The 5,740-nt window shown below is 54.7% G+C and overlaps 1 pseudogene; it reads right to left on the bottom strand.

Annotated features, from left to right (window-relative positions):
• Positions 1-943: 943 nt before the first annotated feature.
• On the bottom strand, positions 944-2,115 carry LOC144322990 (glyceraldehyde-3-phosphate dehydrogenase pseudogene; annotated as a pseudogene).
• Between the last annotated feature and the right edge of the window lie 3,625 nt (positions 2,116-5,740).

Below are 5,740 nucleotides of genomic sequence, written 5' to 3'. Positions count from 1 at the left end.
GAGAGGAGAGTTATTTCTCTAGATCATGGGATTTGGGGGTTGTTTGTTACACAACACAACCTAGCCTAAGCTGGTTAACACAGGCAGTGGGCCCCTGGGTGGCTCAGTGGTTGAATGTCTGCCTCCAGCTCAGGTCATGACCCCAGGGTCCTAGGATCAAGTCCCACATCGGGGTCCCCACAGGAACCCTGCTTCTCCCTCTGCCTGTGTCTCTGCCTTTCTCTCTGTGTCTCTCATGAGTAAATAAATAAAATCTTAAAAAAAAATAAAACATGTGCTAAGTTTGCCTTTGTAGTATCTGTTCACACTCACTTCTGGTGGATTAGTTACTTACTCATATGGTTTGTAATTGTTTATTGTGAGTTTATATTCACTGTGAACTATTTTGTTTTTAGCTATGAGGTGTCATGGACTCTGGGTAGTAGGTGTGTCCCCACCAAAAATGTTTTCTTTCTTTCCTTTCTTCTGCCACAGGACCCCCAGTTGTCATTGGTCTGAGATTTTTTTTTTTTTTAAGGACCTTTATTCCACTTTGATCTTGTAAGTTCAGACCTCACATCTGTATATGGCCAAGGCTTATGTGTTTAATGTTCATGAGATCTTTGTTTCTGACTGGAGCTGGATGCAGACGTGGCCTCCCTTGTCAGTCTCTGTTTTGCGGGCATTTCTGTCCACCTCTCAGGGTAGATCAGCCCATCTTGGGCCCTACCCTCTGTAGGTGTGTCAGTGTCTGTGTCCTGCCCCAGTTCAAGGCCATGTCCTCCGCCCTGTATGGGCACGCATGCCCTAGCCTCTAGCTGCTGGGGCTAACATTTGCTCAGCTACCCCTGCAATGCACTGGCTTCAGGTTCCTGGGTCCTTTTCTTTCAATATTGATTATATTTGTAGCTTTTTTTTTTTTTTTTTAGGTGGGAACAGTATACTTTATTGATGGTACCTGACAAGGTAGGGCTCCCCAAGTCCCTCCCCTTCCTTGGGGTCTAGGATGTAAATTGGAGGTCAGGAGATTCTCAGTGTGCTGGGGGATTAAGTTGGGGCAGGGACTTCCCAGCAGCTTAGGGCCTCTCTCTTCCTCTTGTTCTTGCTGGGGCTGGTGGTCCAGGAGGCTCTTTCTCCTTGGAGGCCATGTGGATCATGAGGTCCACCACCCAGTTGCTGTAGCCGAATTCATTGTCATACCAGGAAATGAACTTGACGAAGTGGTCATTGAGGGCAATGCCAGCCCCGGCATTGAAGGTGGAAGAGTGGGTGTCACTGTTGAAGTTGCAGGAGACAACCTGGTCCTCAGTGTAGCCCAGGATGCTCTTGAGGGGGCCCTCCGATGCCTGCTTCACCACCTTTTTGATGTTGTCATATTTGGAAGCTTTCTCCAGGTGGCAGGTCAGATCCACAAGTGACACATTGGGGGTGGGGTCACAGAAGGCCACGCCAGTGAGCTTCCTGTTCAGCTCAGGGATGACCTTGCCCACAGCCTTGGCGGCGCCGGTGGAAGCAGGGATGATGTTCTGGGCAGCCCCTTGGCCGTCACGCCACAGCTTCCCAGAGGGGCCGTCCACGGTCTTCTGGGTGGCAGTGACGGCATGGATGGTGGTCATGAGGCCCTCCACGATGCCGAAGTGGTCATGGATGACTTTGGCCAGAGAAGCCAAGCAGTTGGTGGTGCAGGAGGCATTGCTGACAATATTGAGGGAGTTGTCATATTTCTTGTGGTTCACGCCCATCACAAACATGGGGGCATCAGCAGAAGGAGCAGAGATGATGACCCTCTTGGCCCCGCTCTTCAAGTGAGCCCCAGCCTTCTCCATGGTGGTGAAGACTCCAGTGGATTCCACAACATACTCAGCACCAGCATCACCCCATTTGATGTTAGTGGGATCTCATTCCCGAAGATGGAGATGGACTTCCCATTGATGGCAAGTTTCCCATTCTCAGCCTTGACCGTGCCATGGAATTTGCCGTGGGTAGAATCATACTGGAACATGTACACCATGAAGTTGAGGTCAATGAAGGGGTCATTGATGGCGACAATATCCACTTTGCCAGAGTTAAAAGCAGCCCTCATGACCAGGGGCCCAATCCTGAATGGCCAAATCCGTTCATTCTGACCTTCACCATCGTGTCTCGGGGACACGGCTGGCACTGCACCAGAAGATGCGGCTGTCTGTTGAACAGGGAGGAGTAGAGAGCCATAACTTTTAAAAATTAAGCTTTACCCAGGTTTCCTTTGTTTTGTACTGGGGGAGCAAGGGAGCTGCCCGCGTCAGCACTTCCTGCTCACCTAATTGTTTACCTGCCCCCTGAGAGTCAAACCCCACAAGGACAGGGACCTTTCACATCCTACTTACTGTCATCCTTGGTGTCTAGGACAGTGCCCAGGACATGGAGAGTTTCATCAGATATTTGCCAATTGATTCAGTAGATGAGAATTTAAAAAAAGGTAGAAAGGGACAAGCAGAGGGTGGCCAATGGCTGCTGTGTCATGACCCTGCTCCTCCATCCTTCCCATCACTTGGGTTGTCACAGAATGGTTTGTGCAGCAGTTAGGAAAGGATTGGAAAAATGCCATGAGGAACGAAGGGTTTTTTTTTCCCCTTCTTTCCAGGGGCTAGCCTGGGGTGTTTCTACTTGTTATCGTGGGAGCCAGAGCAAACCCTGACCCCAGTGGAGTGGTTCCCACTGCCATGGATGAGGGACGTGCAGATGGGTAATTACAGCCTCGTTTGGTAAGGGCTATGACAGAGGGGAGAGTGGGGAGTTAGAGACGGGAGGGAGGATGTGCCCAGGAAGAGTTCCTAGAGGAGGCAGCACCGTGACTTGAGTGGAGACAGATTCTGGGCATTTGTCAGGTGGTTACAGACAGGTGAGGACGGGAGAGGGCATCCCTGATGGGGATGTGACACATGGCAGGCTTTGCGGGTAAGAGCATGGGGTGTGTTCTAGGAATCATCAGGCTGGGCAGAGTTTTAATATTTTCAGGCCATGCAAGCCTCCCTTTCCACATGTAGGTATTAATTTTCTCAGATTAGGGACGCCTGGGTGGCTCAGCAGTGGAGTATCTGCCTTTGACCCAGGGCGTGATCTTGGAGTCCTGGGATTGAGTCCCGCATCGGGCTCCCCGCAGGGAGCCTGCTTCTCCCTCTGCCTGTGTCTCTGCTTCTCCCTGTGTCTCTCATGAATAAATAAATAAAAAATCTTAAAAAATTTTTTTCTCAGATTACTCTCATTCAACCTCTTTAAAAAATGCAGATTCTCTTTTCAGAAGTGCTGCATTTGCTCCGTGTCCAGCATGAAGAGAAGGGGAGTGACTTACGAGGCCGGGTTCATGAGGAGAAGATGGATGGTTTCCAGGTGTCCCTAGAACTTTCTGGGCCGGCTCTGCCGCAGGCCACCCCCCCACCTCCGGGACATCTGTAGTGGAGGCTTTCGGGCAAGTGGTCCTTGGGGTCTGAGAGGGTGAAGCTGGCTCCGGGCAGACACGGGCCCCATCTCAGCCTGGCCCCGTGGTGCTTGGTGGCCAAGGGCCGTGGTCAGCCCCCTTCGGGGCTGATGGTTTTTTTTAAAAGACTTTATTTATTTATTCATGAGAGACACAGAGAGAGAGGCAGAGACACAGGCAGAGGGAGAAGCAGGCTCCACACAGGGAGCTCGACTTGGGACTCGATCCTGGGTCTCCAGGATCAGGCCCTGGGCCGAAGGCAGGCGCTAAACCACTGAGCCATTGGGGCTGCCCGACGGGGTTGTTTTAAATGCCACGGAGCACGTGGACGGCACTGGCTACATCTAAGTTTTTGTGTTATTATCATTGATATAGTTTGAACCGAGTTTCTCTTCTTTCCCATCCTTGACCTGTTAACATTTTATTTAATTTTATTGACACCTGCCTGTGAGGGTCCAGGGAGAGGCCACTGGCCGGGTCTCCCCTCTCCAGAGGCTCTCAGGGCAGATGAGGTGGCTGCACTTTCAGCAGCCGCGGAGCCCCTGCCTGGGGGTGGGGGGCACCCACCATCCTGCCCACGGGGAGGACGTGGTGAGGACTGCCAGGCAATCCAGCCCGTGCACCACTTATTAACTTTGACTTGTAAATTAAAACACCCAGTGGTACAATTAGGGATGAGTGAAGGGAAATGAGAATCTGCCTTTCTTTTTCCCAGCCTCGAGTCAGAACCCCGACAACCCTAAATAAAAGTTGAAAAAATTCAATTACTATGCAGATGGATTTTACGTATCTCCCTCTTCTGTCATTTTCCTTCTAAATCCAACGTGAGTAGCCTCGGCTGCACCTGCTAGAGGGACTTTCGGCCTGTGTCTGAGATGAGCCACCCATGGTCCCCAGGGCGCCCCAAGCTGCGCCAGAGGCCCGGGGCAGAGGGACACCCCATGCTCCCCGACCACACTCTGCGTCCCACTTTCTGCATCTCCAAGCCCGGCGGCCAGGATGTGCTTGGGCCTTGCTCGGGAGACTGACCCCCACCAAACGCATCTGCGCGAAGGCCGCTGCCCCGCGAGTCCGGGGGCGCCCAGATCCAGATGGACGCCGCGCTTCTGCAGTTGGTGCCAGCGTGCGCCCGGGCTTGGGCAGCAGATCGCCAAGGGGCTGGAACCAAGAGAAAGGGAGAAGAGCCTCTCCTCCAGGAAGCCCTCCCTGCATCCCCGGTGGGATCAGACAGAGCCACCCCTTCTCCTTGCCTCACTCTGGTGCCCACCTCGTGTCTTGTCCCGCGTGAGACTGCGGTTTTCCTCCCCTTGCCCTGTCTCAGACCTGCTGGGCAAAGGGTGGAGGTGCCGCCAGCCGAGGACCCTGTCCGACCGCGGAAGGGGTGGGTTTTTGGTCAGATGCGAGCCGGAGCTTCTCACTTCTTATTTCCCCAAAGTGACGGGAATGTTTGATCTGAAGTGTCGCTGCAGGGGCCGGGACTGGGGCCTCCTTTCCCATGCACCCTGCAAGGCGCTTAGAGCCCTCGGTGAGGCTGACGACCCTGGTGTCCCAGGGGTTGGTCTGGGGGAGGACCTGGTGGCTGTCACTGTCCCCGACGTGAGGACAGCCCTCTGCTTGGCTGGGCGAGCTCGCGCGTCTCTGAGCCGTGGTAGGTGGCATCTGAGTCCCGGCTGAGGCCACTTGTCCCCTGCTCTGGTCCAGGGGCGGCTGGGATGCCCCCGCGATCCTGCTCCCGCGGGTCACCTCCAAGTGCTCACGGGCACCCTGACAGGCTGGCGGCCTTTGTGGGACGTGCCGGACGCGCCCGGGCTCCCGCTTCTTGAATACGTGCAGAGAGTGAAAGTGCAAGGAGATCAGAAGTGGACGGAGGGGAGGGTTAGCTGCACAGTTCCCGGGGGGGCCGGTGACGGAAACGTGTGGGATGGACGGGAAGGGACACATCCCTGGAGGTGAGGGACACACTGCTCTGTGGGGAGGAAGTGCCCAGGGTGCGATGGGAAGACTTGGGGCTGGCCGCGCTGGCGGGAGAGACCCACCTTCCCCATCACATCCCGCCGCTGCCCCGCCTCGCTCATCCCACAAAAATTCAGGCATATTCTAGAAAATCGGGGCACGTTCCCACCCTCCTCCTGCTTTTTATTACCGTGCAGTGAGCGCTCAGCCTGTCTCACCTGCGTCCCCAGCACTCGTGTCTCCGCCCCGGAATGCCAGGCCCTGCGAGTGTCCCTGAGGCTCGCCCTGGCAGCAGGCAGGGATGGGGGCCTGTAGGTTGGGCCACAAGCTCGCCCATGGGTGACACTGGCA

Source organism: Canis aureus, chromosome 11, assembly GCF_053574225.1.
Source record: "Canis aureus isolate CA01 chromosome 11, VMU_Caureus_v.1.0, whole genome shotgun sequence".
NCBI classification, from domain to species: Eukaryota; Metazoa; Chordata; class Mammalia; order Carnivora; family Canidae; genus Canis; species Canis aureus.
The sequence above is the reverse complement of the archived record's forward strand: the minus strand, read 5'-3'. Positions and strand labels throughout refer to the sequence as shown.